General features: G+C 42.0%; 1 protein-coding gene across 1 annotated transcript in view; it reads left to right on the forward strand.

Annotated features, from left to right (window-relative positions):
* The window catches only part of LOC148477523 (contactin-associated protein-like 2), a 1,966,667-nt gene that overhangs the window by 1,760,818 nt on the left and 190,845 nt on the right, over positions 1-15,004 (forward strand). The gene's annotated exons all lie outside the window — the stretch shown is intronic.

The following is a 15,004-nucleotide window of genomic DNA, read 5'->3' on the forward strand; positions in this document are numbered from 1 at the left end:
GCCGAGCTGCAGGCCAATCAAAATGGGTGCAAGGCTTAGCGGCCGCCAGGGGCAGGGCTAAGCTCCGTCCTACCACTAAAAAATAAAAAATCATCGGCTCCTGCTCATCCATCTATGGCAGGGAACCAATGGTTCTCTGCCATCGACGGCAAAAGTAGTTGACATTGACCAGCAACCATCAATGTTTTTAAACATCAATGTTTGATGGCCATTCCTAGTCCAAAACGCAGGACCTATTTTTCTGCACTGTCGCTGCCTCTGTGGCACTCATATTTGGCTTGCAGGATGAGCCACAGACCTGTCCTAAACGTTCTTAGAATGCAATGGTCACTCAGCTTCTTCCTGGTCCCAATGGCCCTACCCCCAGGGACGCAGAGAGGTGGGGCGCGGGTACTATTTACCCATGTCCGGGCTTACTGGAGGGGCCCGGCAGTGACCCAGGTTTGACGCCGTGCCCCCTCCCTCTGACCTCACAGGCAGCCCAGCACACAGCAGCGTGTGTGCTGGACTGCACTGCAGTGGGAGACTTCTGACACTGATCGCGCCTCTCCCCCCGGCTTTGCGCCAGGCTGAGGGGCCATGGCCACACCTCCCAGAATTAGGCCACACACCCTTCCCAAGCTGGCTTTCTACACCCCTGCCTATCCTTTGTTGTGACATCATGATGTCCCGGGGGATGGGGTCAGCCCACGGCAAATTACTGCCCTGGTACTACTTAACAGAGCAGAATGGCAGTTTTAATGATGAGTAATGTATTTTATATTTGTAGCTAATATATGAAAACTTTAGTTTTGGGGGCTAAGCGGTCTTTCAAATATTTTTAAACAGATTATTTCACTGCCATCACATTGTACCAAGAAACTTGTACCTCATATAATCCCCTAATTGGCTGTGCCATGTATTTCTCTCTGATGAGCACTATTTCCTACTATGTGGCAAACTTATATTAACCATATTAAAAAATAACTTCACAGTCTGCATCAAGATTAGCTAAGGGTAGAACTGTCTATAAACCTCATAGCATAATGTGTCAGCGCCCTCCATTATTTTACATACATTACCATCTCCTCATATTAACAGTTCCCGGTTCTTCATTCTTTGTGAAGTGCATTTAGCCTTGTTTTTCACAGATAGAATTATAACCCCAGCACATAAAAATGCTGCTTTTTCTGGATTTATTCTTTCCATCAGATTGCACAGCACCATCTGTACTAATTACCTTGTGGCATCTTAAGATACACAGAGCAGCACAATTTTTCTCAAAGGAACACTGAATTATATACAGTATATTAACCATGACAGACTCTTCTCTGCCTGCCCTCCAACGGCTTCTGGGTTAAAAGTATAATTGCTTATGCCTTATACTACATTGCATGGTCAAAATAATTATGATTCACAATTAATAATGATCTGATGAAAGCATCCCCTATATATGTGTAGTTCGCCTATGCTAATGTCTAGTAATACAAGGTGGTTTCACAAGTTCAAGGATTTGTAAGGTTACCAAGGCTATAACTAAAACGTATACCAAACAGATAAAATCCATCATAATAATAATAATAATAATAATAATAATAATAATAATAATAACTTTTTTATTCTTACTTTGGTTTTGGAACATGTCTATTTCAGGATTCAATCCAAAATTCTAATCTCACCTTTAAAGCACTCTACAATGCTGCACCTGTCCATGTTGTCTCGCACCTTCATACCCAGGCCCAGCTTAACCATGGAGCGGATGGGACTACAGCTCTAGGCCTCCACATTTGGCCCTTCATCATAATAGCATGATAATGAACAGCCGTCCAGGTGGCCACATGGTCAGACAAAAAATTGGTATTAAAATTATAATGTTTTCTCGAAACAATGCAAATGTTCTTCTTTGCATATTAGTAGACATTAGGGCTGATATGTAGGGGGTGTTCATGCCATATGGCACCAGTCACACCCACACATCACTGGTCACACCTCCTCTACTTCTCACAATAGGCCTTTGATCATTTTCAGCCCAAGGCCCATGTGCCCCAGGCCCATGTGTCTCCACCAATGCTCTTCAGTCTGCTGAAGACCATTTATCAATCCAAACTTATATACCTTCAAGATACTCCAGTGTGGCACCTATGCTTTGGAATGCTCTCCATCGTTCTAGTAGGTTGTCCTCTCACAGTCAAAGTTTTAAGCTGTCCTTAGAAACTCATCAATGCACAAAACTCAACTGTATCTAACTTCATTTTCTGACTACTTTGCTCCTATGTTTTCTTCCTACATAAAGCACACACTACATCCTCTGCAGAGGGGATGGTGCAGAGTTGAACATAAATCCATTTACAGAGTGTATCTTACATATTTTTTGCAGTGCTCATGCACCGAAATCCTGTACACACTTCTACTGGCGTATGCATCCCAGAAGCATTCCTGCTTCCAAATGAAACAGCGTAACTGGGCTGTAATGGGGCATCAACACACAGGTATTGATCGCTGGGAATTGTGGGCCATTCAGAGCCATACCGAAGTGGAAATATGCTTATTTTTAAATGCAGTTTTTGTTTCTACGACAGGAAAGGAAAGGTGCAAGTGTGCACTGATTATGATGTGGCTATTATACCTAGCATACAGATAGGGGCAGTCTGGCTGGAGAGATAAGTACATCTCTGCAGGCAGGGGAAAAGACACATCTAATTCCATGCATACAATGAGGGGAGCAATTATGGCTGACTTGCATTCTGCTCTGCATTGGCCTCATTGTCCCCTAATCTTACACTTTCTCTTATATCAGTGTACTTCATATCGTTGCATGGACATAAACAAATGTGAAGCCTATACTCTATATACCTGTGCACTCGTAGAAGCTGCTGGGAATTGTATTGAGCCCACCAGCGACTTTGCAAGGACGAAGCTTGGTCACAGATCAGTCAATTATGGGCCTTTAGAGTAACCTTATGGTCGTACAGAATGGCTGATGGAACTGAGATGCTGGAGCCATCTTCCTTGTGTTTGTGCATGGGATTGCAGTCACACTCCGAAAAACGTTTGCAACATGTCTGCATTTAGTCGCTACATCCCTATTGCCACAGATGGTCCCTGCCTGTCAATCACTTTGCCAATAAATCATCAGTGTGAGCAACATCTGTAATGAAACGACGCATGTGCAGTGTCACTCAGACCACCCATAATTGCTCAACTGCATAAACATCGGCAAAGCCTCCATCTCTGAATCACGCCCAGAGACAGCAACTTCTTATTACAGCGTTTGTTCAGTAAAATTAAAGATTACTATGCACAAAAAGATATACTGTATAACAACAGTAAAATATGAGGCTTGGAAGAGAAGCAGCCTTGTCATATTGTGTTTCTCAGTGTTAGTGGACATGTTTGGAATTCTCCCTGTGCTCTAAATAAATGTTAATTGACTCATATCTCCCTACTTACTGCTAACTAAAGAGTCACTGAGAGTTATTTTCTATCAACCAGGTTTGGAATTATAAGATCTATTTCTGTGTAGATGACATAATCACAACCACAAGAAGATTTCTATTTAAAGCAGTTAAGTTATATTTTTAGACAAATGACTACTGTGAATATAAAAATATCATCTTGGAAGGAAATATCCATAAAATAAATTTGTCCCAGGGCTTATTCATCATCACTTATTTTTCACAAAAGCATGTGAAAATTAACATTTTCATATACTTTTGTGAATAATAACTGTCAGGGCTATTCAAGTTCCGAAAAAGCATTTTTTTCGGGAACATGATGGTGTTACTGAATGCCACTCTGAGATGGCGTTCAGCCCCTGATAACCTTCACAGGCTGCAGTTTACATGGCAGCCTGTGAAGATTTACAAGGAAGCCACAGCAGAGGGATCTATTAAGATTCCTCCCTGCTGTGTCTGTACTGCAGACATGTGGCCACACTTACTGGCCAAAGACACCGACATGACGGAAAAGGTGAAAGGGGATGCGGCGGGGGGGTCAAACATCCATGGGGGAGGGTCGCACTGGACAACCGCAGAGGTCGGGCAATAAAAAACACCCGTGGGGTGGGCATCGGGCACCTGCAGGAGGGGAGTGTGCAACGGTCACATGGGTGGGTGGAATGGGGGCCGGATTGGACACCAGAGGTGCTGCGGGGGGGAGAAGGTGAGCCAGCAGAGGATATAGAGGGGGGGAGAGCCATGCAGCAGTGAGGAAATCCTTGTGAATACCTGCATGCAGGTCCGGCGCTAGGTGTCTTGGCACCCTGTGCCATCTCATGTGCCCCCCGCCCCTTCTCTGACTGCGCCCTCCCCCTGCAAACGACGGGGCGGAGGGTGGGACTTTCCTACTGCGGAACCCCGGCGCCCCTGTGTGACCGCACAGCCAGGAACATACCTGGAGCCGGCTCTGTCTGCATGGGGAAAAGATCACTTTTCCAAAAGCTGACTCCGCTAAAAGAGCAGCTTTTCGGAAGTGATACTTTTGCTAGGGAGGCGTGATGAATGCCTCCAAAACATCTTTTAAACTCGCAGCGAGTTTAAAACATAATTATCACTAGTGATAATTATGTCATGATGAATAGGTCCTTAGAGTCTTTATAGTCCTGCACTCGCCTCTGTTTTTTCTCATTGCAGCCTGTGCTAAGTAGGTAGATAGGTAAAGGTGGAGACAGTTAATTCTACAATAATAAAACATTTTAAAGACTCTGCAAAGCAATTGTGACCTTTTTAATATCCTTCAAAATCCAGACATTTAGAAGACAGGAAAAAGCATGGCAGATATGATAAAATTAGCTTATAATATCAGCCTAAAAATATATTTAGCTCAGAGATCATATAGGGCATGACTTTAAGTTGAACTGACTTTTGTGGAATAATTTATGTGGAACTAACCAAAGCAGCATATAATGTAAACTGATGAGATTCAATGGATTGTTATTGTCATGCTTCTTGGTCTTTTAAATTAAATTTGAAAAGCTATCAAGCATAGCATAACCTATGATAAAACAAAATGTAATACAAGTTAGAGAAAATGTTTCAGATTGACTCAATTACAGCTTGTTGGTTTGTAGTGTAGCAAACAGATATTTCTTTAATTTAAGTTACATACTGTAATGTCTGCTCTTTTGTGTAAGAGAGCATATTTTTTTTTTCATGTACACATGTGCTCTGTAAGAAAAAGTAAAAGTATACAAAAGTTGGGGTTCACATACATATATACTTTGACAAAAATACTGGAAAGGATGTCAAAGGGATATATGTATGATAAAGGTTTTTAACTTCTGTCTGGTAGCTTTAATTGCCAAACCACCTGTGAGAGGCTGATAAAAGATGTGTCAGTCTCTGTAGTCATTCTCTCACAGTCTGGGGAACATGTCAGAGGCCTGTTGAGAGACATTGTGATTACTGAATGTAAGTGCTGTGCTAGAGACTTATGTTTTGTAAGAGGGACCTTAGGTCCCTCCACTCTGAGAGAGGGAATTATTTTGTTTAGTTAGAGCAAGACAGGCCAGTATTTACTTTTATGTTTTGTTTTTGTGCTGCTAAAAAAAACTAGTTGCTGATACGTACTTGTACCAAGGCCCTGTACTGGTGTACTACTAATTAGCTGCTGCATGACAAGTGCTACTGATTATCCAGGGAGACACCTTTACCCTGATCCCTGATCTTGCCACAAGGCATAACAACAGGGATAATGCAGAGAAATAAGATACTTTTCATGCTGTCCATGTATTTTCACATACCCACCATCTATGTCTGCTCAATTTAACTAGTGGTGGAAAGCTTTGCTCTGCCCTAGGTAACATCATCTTCAGATGGTGTACCCTATACTGGCAATGGGGGACTTGCAAAGCTGGAAAGGTTTCAATTACTTCCTGCTGGGTTAAACTACTGTGCTCCTGCAGAAACATGCATTAGACAGCTGGTAAAGTAGAGAAACCCTCAGGGGGAGATGTTCTAAGCATTGGAAAGGGATACATTTCCACCCTCTCAGCTCTTAACTGTTATGTTACAGGATGTGTTTGAAAAAATGATTGGTTGGTAATTTATCACTTTCCTTAGCTTAGTACATCTGCCCCTCGCTGAGGTGCAAGATTTGTGCAGAGTCTCCAAATTAGCGCACTCGATTAGTATATTGCAGTGCTAAGATAATCTTTATTGCTGCAATAAATAGACTCCTAATTCTTAACACTACAGCCCACTCACTCTTTTAATTTCAAAGTGCCTGATTCAGTGATGGATGTAGCATCTTAAAATATGCAAAATTCTCCAGGAGGCATCTTAGGGAGTAAAAAGAAACCCACTGCCGGCTTCTATGAACGCAGCCATTGGATCAACTGCATGATCGTCGGACATCTGAGCAACCCTCAGGTTACTGAGGATGTCCGGGAAAAGCACACTGCAGGGACCAGTGAAGCTGATTCCAAGAATGCCCACACTAGCTTTCGTACGCCCAGAAAATGGTGCCAACATGCCCCCATTTTCTGTAACGCTACAATTCACCTCTCCGTCGCCGCTCCCTAACACCATGTCAATATTCGATTTATGTACATTTCTGTATTAGGCCCTAATACGAGCATCTCTGAATCAGGCCCTAAGCCAGGGGTATATTTACTAAAGTGAGAGTTTTTAGAAGTGGAGTTGTTGCCTATAGCAACAAATCAGATTCTACTTAACATTCATTTAGCACCTTCTAGAAGATAATAGCTAGAATCTAATTGGTTGCTATGGGCAATATGTCCACTTCTAAAAACCTGCACTTTAGTAAATATACCCCTAAGTGTCAAATAGGTTTCATATCGTTGATGTTTTTAAAATGTATTTTACGGGGGAAATTAACTAAAGTGAGAGTTTATTAGAAGTGGAGATGTTGCCCATAGCAAGCAACCAAACAGATTCTAGCTATTATTTTCTAGAAGGCGCTAGTCAAATGTTAAATAGAATCTGATTAGTTGCCATGGGCAACAAATACTCTTCTAAAAACTCTCACTTTAGTAAATTTACACCTAAATGTCACTGTTGTCGCATGTAAAATGCATGTTAATGGGTATAACACTAGAAACCATAAAAACATTTCTTTGGAACGCACCAGTAACACGTTTGTATTTGACATACATTTTTATTAGACTTTTTGCTAGCATTAAAAAGGCAAGTAAAATGCCAGTGAGTATGAGACCTGAGATCAACAAAAATCAATGAAAGGAAAATTATTAGTGTGAAAGGAAAAATATTTTTCCATTCATCAGGAAGTAAAAGAGAACTGATACAAAATAATTATTTGAGACTGATGTGTTTTTCTTTTCATTTATTCTTTGCAACATTTATATATAGCTGGGACAAATCATTCAGTGCAAAACAGTAATTCATTTCAAGACTGTATTGATTGGCAGAGAAGTGTTTAGTAATTCATCTCCATTGTTCCACCTTTAAATCAATGAGAACTTTGAGAGCATTTTAAAAGCAAACAATACGCATACTTAAGGAAGCTTCATTAGACAGCAGTAAAATTATATTTACTGACTCTTTGAAGATGTATGAACTACAGTGTGTACAGCACAAGCCTGTATGATGTATAATCCGTTCTTCTAAAGGTATTCTCTTATTACTTCACTTATGTTGATATCACAAAAGTGAAAATCTTTATATGGTTAGAGTTAATAGGTAATAAACAATTACTATATACACAGTGTGCTCATAATTTGAATATAATCAATGACCAAACAATTCAGGTAAAGGACCAATCAAAATGACTGCTTATAACATGCACAAATATATTGTATCTGTAAAGAGATTAGAAGCTTATTAGATATTTGAGATAAAGGCCCTCATTCAGAGCCGTTCGCTATTTGCGTTCGTTCATTCGTTCAAAAACAAGGGGTGGCTATTCAAATGATCCGTTCGCACATTGCAGTCTGTTCACACCTCTAAGTCTGAATGAGTGAGCAAAACATACGCTCGTTTATTTTTTTAAAATGCCCCCTGGCCGCTCGCACCATACGTCATGTCCGCTATTTATTAGATTAATCGAGTACATCGAACAGGATATGAACTGCTCACTATTCTTGTGGTTGGTTTTTTCAACCGCTATTTTGCGAGCAGTTCTGAGTTAAAAAAAACCAAGTGACGTGGTCAATGACGCTGCTGGATTAATTATGCACACCCATAAAACGCCCGTTTTGACCTTTAAGCACACCTGCGTTCTGATCTCCACTCCCCGTTTTCAAGCACCTTCCCCTGTTACCACCCACATACGCCTCATTCTGTCACTCAAAATAGCAGGCATTCGCTATATTGCGTACAAACGATTTTCAGCCGCACTGACTGGTGCACGCATGCGTACTAAAAACCGTACGCATGCGCAGATGTGCGAACATCGCTCGGAACGAGCGTACTGCCGCTAGCGAGTGGCTCTGAATGAGGGCCAAAGTTGTTGCCCCTAATGGAAAGGGAGTGGGGGCTGGGGAGATTTCCTGATTTTACATTTAGCTTTTGCATTCCCTGCTGATCTTCTGGAGTAGTGCTTCTCTGACCTCTCTCAGCATATTTTGTAGCAGCTATGTCCAGGATTACGCTGCTAAGTAAACATCTGCTGTATTGAGTACAGCACAACGAAGCGTCGGGTTGTAAAACCTGCACTTCTGATCATGTTATGAGCAAAACATGACTAGTAAAAGCATTGCCCTTTTAAATATTGGGCATAAACACAATCAGAAGCTACTGGGTTTTACAACCCAACATTTTGTTAATAAAGTAATAAACCCCTTAACCTCTTTTTAAGGAAATGCCTGTTAATATCCTAGAGTCTAGCTATACATGAAATGCATAATGAATGTAGAGGCAGTTGTACAGTACTAAATAAGGAAACAAAGCCCACCAGGGGGTCTCAGGTCACCGATATTTCCCTGTATGGTTCTATGATTTTAACTCCTCTAATATCCATGCATCAGGACTATCCTCCATGACTCCAGGCTCAGCAATCAATAATTGGCAATCTGGATGTAAATCAGAATGAAGCAGCTGTCTATATCCACTCATTAGACCTTATTAGATATTGTACAGAGTAGAGCTGACCACTGAATATTGATGGTAAGCAACCATTGATGGTCTGATACAGACAGCAAATAGTTTTGCCATTCAAAAATATTCACAGATGGTGAACATCGGCAACACACATCCAATAGCGCCTAATGGATGCAATCTGCACATGCGCAACTTGGAACCATGATTCAACCATCAATGTCATCCCTAGTAAAGAGTGTCTTTGAGTACATTAAATATATATACACCTAGCATCCATACACCACACAGTGCTAGATGCATGGCATGACTGAGCCGCTCTGAGAGGAGTATCGTCCCATCTTATTCTTTAAATTTTGCATCTTATTTACATTGCAGATGCAGCGAAACACCACTCAAAGTGTACTAGAGAAGGTGGGCTGCAACTTTAACTGCACAGGAATTAATTTTAAATACGTATAAATTTGCAGATGAAGCAAAATGGAACTTGCCATGAGAAAAAGCAGCGACTGCCTTATCATAGCAATTCTTATACAGATTCAGACTCATTCACACACATCTGTACAAATAACGCACATAAAATTGATCAGCGCAATCTAGTAGTGTAGTTATTTTCTGCAAATAAGACACATATATTTTGAGCAAGAAAGACGCTGAGTGTGGCCGAGTCACCTGACCTAGCACATTGAAAGGGGCTATTTGGCGCCACTGAAGCCACAGTGTATGAGGACACATTTGTAGGGGAGAATTCATTTAGGGGAACCATATTATAGTGTAAAGTTAAGATAAGGGAGTCTATGTATAGAGGAGAATGATGATAAGGGAGCTATGATATAGTGGATAATAAATTGATATAGGTGAGAATTAATTTGCAGGATAATCAGGGAAGTAATTGAGAATCCATGCATGGATTGAAATCATATGGCAGAGAATGAATATGGGAAGCATGATATGAGGAAAGTCCATAGTGGTGGTTTTTGGGAAAGAAACAATACAGGACATAATGTATCCCAATTTGCAGAGTTGGAAGGTATGCCTGGGATGGGATGTGGTCATAATGCCAACCGCAGGGATTCCGGCGTTCAGAATTGTGTCGTATCCTAACCCTGTTGGGATGCCATTGTCGGGACTCTGACTGTTGGGATGCCGAGGTCAGGCATCCCGTACCCAACCCACATGGGACATCCAACTGGGAAGAGTAATTTATCTTCTTTACTCAGGATGATCCTGAGTAATGTACTGTGATCAGTTATCCAGCAACCACAGACCTTCCCTGTGACCTTACACAGCTCGGACTGTGTAATTACCCTATACAGCGCTGACTGTGTAATAAGTCTATACAGCTCAGACTGTGTCATAAGCCTATACAGCTCTGACTGTGTAATTAGTCTATACAGCTCTGACTGTGTAATTAGTCTATACAGCTCTGACTGTGTAATAAGCCTATACAGCTTAGACTGTGTAATAAGCCTATACAGCTCAGACTGTGTAATAAGGGGATGTAGTCAGCATCCCAGCAAGCGGGATGCCCACGGTCTAAATACTGGCGCCGAAATCACGACAGGTCTGGATCCCGATAGTCGGCATTTCAAATGGTAAGTATCGGGATGCATGGAGAGGGTAGTGTTAGATAGCAGGGTTAGGTTTAAGCATTAGGGGGAGGGTTAGGGTTAGGCACCAGGAGGGAGGGTTAGGATTAGAGTGCGGGGAGGGGGAGGTTAGGTTTAGGCACTAGGGCGAAAGGTTAGGTTTAGGCACTGGGGAGGAGGTCTTAGGTTCAGGGTGCGGGGAGGGGGGTTAGGTTTAGGCACTAGGAAGGGGAGGTTAGGTTTAGGCACCGGGGAGGGTTAGCGTAGGGGTAGGGAAAAACGTACCTTCTGTTCCAATGGGTGTCGGTATTCTGAACAGCGGCATCCCAACAGCCGGTATATCATACCCAACCCTGTAATAAGCCTATACAGCTCAGACTATGTAATAGCCTATACAGCTCAGACTTTGTAATAAGCCTATACAGCTCAGACTGTTTAATAAGCCTATACAACTCTGTGTAATAAGCCTATACAGCTCTGACTTTGTAATAAGCCTATACAGCTCAGGCTGTGTAATAAGCGTATACAGCTCAGACTGTGTAATAAGCCTATACAGCTCAGACTATGTAATACAATAAGCCTATACAGCTCTAACTGTGTGTAATAACCCTGTATAGCTCATACTGTGTAATAAGCCTATACAGCTCAAACTGTGTAATAAGCCTATACAGCTCTGACTTTGTAATAAGCCTATACAGCTCTGACTGTAATAAGTCTATACAGTTCTGACTGTGTAATAAGCCTATACAACTCAGACTGTGTAATAAGCCTATACAGCTCATACTGTGTAATAAGCCTATGCAGCTCAGACTGTGTAATACAATAAGCCTATACAGCTCAGACTGTGTGTAATAAACCATGTACAGCTCAGGCTGTGTAATACAATAAGCCTATACAGCTCTGACTGTGTGTAATAAACCCTCTACAGCTCATACTGTGTAAAAAGCCTATACAACTCAGACTGTGTAATAAATGTATTTTACATTACAAAGTGTGTATTCTATACTGTGTTCCTTGATGTTCCTTTTACATTCAGCATTCCTTTAATTCAATTTGAAGAGAAAATGTTCAGAAAAAAATGTGTTTGTAATATTGATAGGGGGAGATATATCAAGTCATCTAAAGAGTGAAGACGAGGAGAAGTGAAGAAGTTGCCCATAGAAACCAATCAGCTTCTACCTATCATTGTATAGAATGTATTGGATAAATGCTAACTAGAAGCTGATTGGTTGATGTGGGTATCGTCTCCACTCTTTCGAAGGCTTAATGCATCTCCCCCATTATGTTTTATGATACATTTCCTTGAAAGTATATGTCCTGACCGATGTTTTATTTGAAGCTTCACATTTTCTCATAAAATGACTATTTATTCACTTGACCTGATGGAGGAGAGTTAAACTAAGGACAGAATTTATGGGGAGGACAAACATCTGATTTTGTTGATATGAGCAGTAACCAGGCAGTAGACGCTGCTGCTACAATTATACCTGATTATGTTATGGGTTACAACTGTTATTTAAAGTTTTTACTTTTATTTCCACTGTATTTTATTAATTAAATATATTGTTATGTATGTTGTGACTGTTTGTGCAAATGACAGTAAATTTCCTTGATTTTGTTGTAATTTATGGAGTTTTATATCACACTAGTTAGCACCCTATCAAAATAATGGGACATTGTCGTGCCCGTGAAATGTCCCATTTGAGCACTCAAATGGGTAAGTTTTTGTTAATTTCTGCTCAGGGGGCTGCAAGTAGAAATGTCAGCACTGGCAGCTATGTGCGCCCAAATGGAGCAACAATTGAATTGCTCCACCAGGGGCCACTAGATGGCACAGCTCCAACACAGAAAAAAGAAAATTATATGACCCAGAGTGGGTGCTACAATAATGTAGCAATAATTATTTTTGGGCGAGCGTTTGGGAGTGGGGCCCCCGGGGCTGTTCTGGCTGGACCTTGCTCATGGCATCACCACTTAATTCACATAGAATATTTTTTCACTTCTCTATTCGTTTGTGTATTATTTATGTCACTTTAATTCTTTTACATTTCATTTACACTTATTGATTTATCTTTACACATCTATCCTTTTTACACTTCACTATCACCTTTTTTCCCCTTTTCGTGTGATGCCCTGGGGATGGTCCTTGGCTGGAATTTTTTGGGGTGCCTTGCTTCTCGGACGTGAACCCCTTAATGTTAGGGATGCTGCTATAGAGGAGCCTTAACGTCGGCCCAGCGCTTATTCATATATTTGCAAATGTATGTAAACCAATACCTCTGAATTTCTATTATCATGTAGGATTCAAGTATTTTTGATTTATCTGCAGTGTGCTGGGGGGCAATTTTCTTTTTTCTGTGTTCCATGTAAACCCCGCCCTTTACAAGCACCTGTAGTATATTATTAAACTGATTGAGCAACTACCATATTTTTTGTTTGGAGCACAGCTCCAACCCAGATTCTTGAACACTGCTTCAACCTCTGTCTCAGCTAGGGAACCCCTTTCTTACTACACCTTGGACCTTGGAAATTCACAAGTCGACACAATTCACACTGAGGGCCTGATTCAGAGCCGAACGCTCTGACCAGAGCGCTCGCTCTGAATCAGGGCCCTCCTCCATGAAAATGGAGCGTCCTCCTGGACGCTCGCATAGCTGTGGGTGACCACCCACAGCTTATGCGAGCGTCCATGATGATGGTCGCGATGGTGAAGACCATCGCGACCATCGGGCTTGCGATGGAGACCCTGCAGTAAGGTCTCCCTTCCGCAAGCCCTGGAGTGATTTTGGCTCTATCAGAGCCAAAATCACTCCCACTGACATCACTAGTGATGTCAGTGGGGCCGGCTTCAGACGGTAGGCGTTCCCATGGGAACGCCTCCGTCTGGCAACCACGCCCCCGGCACGCCCACCAAACCTAATCCAGAGCTTCAATCAACATTGACAGCATGCCCCCTTTGGTGCGAGACCCGGAGCGACGGCTTGCCCGTCGCTATCCGGGTCTCGCGCATGCGCAGTGGGGTACCATCGACCCGCTTGCGAGCATCCTGCACTCGCGAGCGGGTCTGAATGACCCCCTGAATCAATCTGCATTCAGTGTGAGTCATTGAAAGGGTATGCATTTTTTGGCTCACAATAACAAGCTCATGAAACCTGGGTGCCCCAAACAGCCAATAAAGTATTTTTCAGAGCAACCCGGGTCTAAAAACCAAAGGTCACACCATTCACACAACCCAAGCCACTCTCAGGAATAACCCTCGTATCGAGCAGGGTCGCGGACCTGGGACATCTATTCACACCATGACATTTCTCTAAACCAGCTGCTTTCTGTTTCCAATATCTGGTTCCCTTTCTAATTCTTGTCTTGGAAACCTATTCATTAAGCACAGCTACTTAAGTATCTAACTTGTTGCGAGTAGCAGCGGTGAATACAAAAACACTGAAGCAATTCAACATTGTTCCAGTGCAGAGACTGCTGATCCGAAGATCAGTTGTCCCAGCGATATCTATCACCGCTACTTTGATAGCAGTGAAACTTAGCACTGCCAAGTCTAATTCGGCAGCAGTGACATGCTGTGAGGTCAATGGCTGGGGAGGCGCACATGGAGATGGGTCTGAGTGCTGGGAGCTTGTCTCACCCCCTACTCGCTGTAATTCTCCTCTCACTACACTAAGCTTCAGTGTCCATTGATTCTCCTACCTGCATCACTATGTCTTCTCTTGCTGCTGCTGACTGAGCTGTTTAGGATGTTAATTTGGCATGGAAAGAGACCAAAACTTAGCTTAATAAGACTGCAGCAGACCAAGGCAATTGGTGGGATATGTTTCCCAGACATACAAAGGTACAGTAGGGCAGCCATGTTTAGATACCAATCTGATTGGATTCATGACAGTGATACTAATGCAAATACCTCCATTTAAAGAGGTTTTTTTTGGCTGGTGGGAGTTAACTTGCTTTCCTACATCTCCACAACCAGGAGGTGCCTCAAAATATAAAAGACAACCCCTTATTGTCTTTTATATAGCAGGAAATTATGGCATATAATTTGGCATAATGCTGCGTATAGTCTTACATTATGGCAAATTGGCGAGATTACTAGTGTCGGCTGTTTGGTTAACAGGGACACAAAGCAAATACTATCATTCACATGTGCTGTGGAGAAGTACACCACCTTAGTCGGTCACCTCCTGGCTTTTCGTCACACCAACCCAGGGGGGCCCCGCGCCCTAAACGTAGATCTTGCTTTCTGGGGTTTCAGGATGTTTTTTGGTGTCATATAAAATGGTTTGTCATTGGTTTGTCTGTGTAGTGTGTTAACCTAATCCAGAGCTTCATTCAATAGTTTATTTGGATAGTCTCTGTCTCAAAAATGGTAAGATTTCCTTTGAGTATACATTACAATTCTGTATGGACAAGCAATTT

This window comes from Taudactylus pleione, unplaced genomic scaffold (genome assembly GCF_031769625.1).
Source record: "Taudactylus pleione unplaced genomic scaffold, aTauple2 ptg000709l, whole genome shotgun sequence".
Lineage (NCBI taxonomy): Eukaryota > Metazoa > Chordata > Amphibia > Anura > Myobatrachidae > Taudactylus > Taudactylus pleione.